Source organism: Acyrthosiphon pisum, chromosome X (genome assembly GCF_005508785.2).
Source record: "Acyrthosiphon pisum isolate AL4f chromosome X, pea_aphid_22Mar2018_4r6ur, whole genome shotgun sequence".
NCBI classification, from domain to species: Eukaryota; Metazoa; Arthropoda; class Insecta; order Hemiptera; family Aphididae; genus Acyrthosiphon; species Acyrthosiphon pisum.
This window is the reverse complement of record NC_042493.1, coordinates 13,472,108-13,473,493: the sequence shown is the minus strand read 5'-3', so window position 1 is coordinate 13,473,493 and position 1,386 is coordinate 13,472,108.

The window sequence follows — 1,386 nt, the reverse complement described above, 5'->3', positions numbered from 1 at the left end:
GTCTAATACATAGACTGATATACCGTCTCCGCTCAGAATCGTTTTTCTTATACAGTGATATTATATCATTGAATTCAAATTTAATACTGTCCATTATACAGTGACCCACTTCTAACCTACTGTACAGCAGAGCGATATCCACTTACCCACCTTTTTTACATTTGTGTTAAAGATAGTTTGGTTAGGCTATGCTGTGATTGTATTGATTGAAAATACATATATTATGTAACTTTTTATATATTGTTTGGTACTTTGTAACCACCAATAAATTGTTATTGTAATTAATTATAAGTTTAATATAATAGAATATGTTTTTACTTTTATGTCTTTTAAACACGATTTTGATAATAATCTAAATATCTGTTAGTATAATATTCTTATTATAGTTGAGATTGTATTTATATTCTTTATAGGTACTATGTTATTATGGAACTTTTTATATTTATTTTATATAACGTTGCTATTCATGTCTGTATGAATGACTTTTAATAACAATCTAAATATCTGTTAGTATAATTATTATTGATTTGTTTTACATATATTATTATATTAAGTAACAATATTTGTATAATATAATACCTTTAATCACTATTATGTCTATGTCAAGGTCTTTCAAACGCAATTTGTGATTTATGTAAATAATAGTTGTACCTATATAAACTTTTTACATTTATTGTTTGTTATTATAATTGTTATTATTTGTATTATAGAATTTTAATAACTCAACATCTTTCAAACACAATGTGGACTGTATTGTTTTTACTATGATACGTAATGCTATTATTATTTCTGGTAATTTGTAAATAATTTGTAACGTCTATGTAAGAATAAAAATTATATTGCAAGACGACTCATGACTTATATTTAATAGCCTAACCCAACCTAACGTTTTTTTATCTATGTTCTTTGTTTTACACTTGTATTACACGATGGCATAAACTATTAAAATACATATTTACACAAATAAACCTATTGGAAAATACTGGATTACATCAGACCCCTCAAAATGTCTAGACTACTAATGTAATTATACTCTAATAAGTAATATTAACTAATGTGTTAACCATGATTATTATATTATTAAGGTAGGAAATAAAAACAAGACATGTGACGACAAAAAGTTTTTATTCATCTGATCTGAAAAATATTAAAGCAAAAAATATTGTTAGCATAATACCATTATAAAAAAATTAACCAATTGACAACTTACTGGCTTAATATTAAGAGGCCTTCCAACACGGTTATTGCCGACAAACATGAACCACTAGCCGTCGGCATCGATTCATAGGACGTCTACAGTTTGTATAAACAAATTAAACATGGCATTAAAAGGTATTCTCCAATTCACAACTTAAGGGGATTGGGGGGCGGTGATTTCCTGTCTTT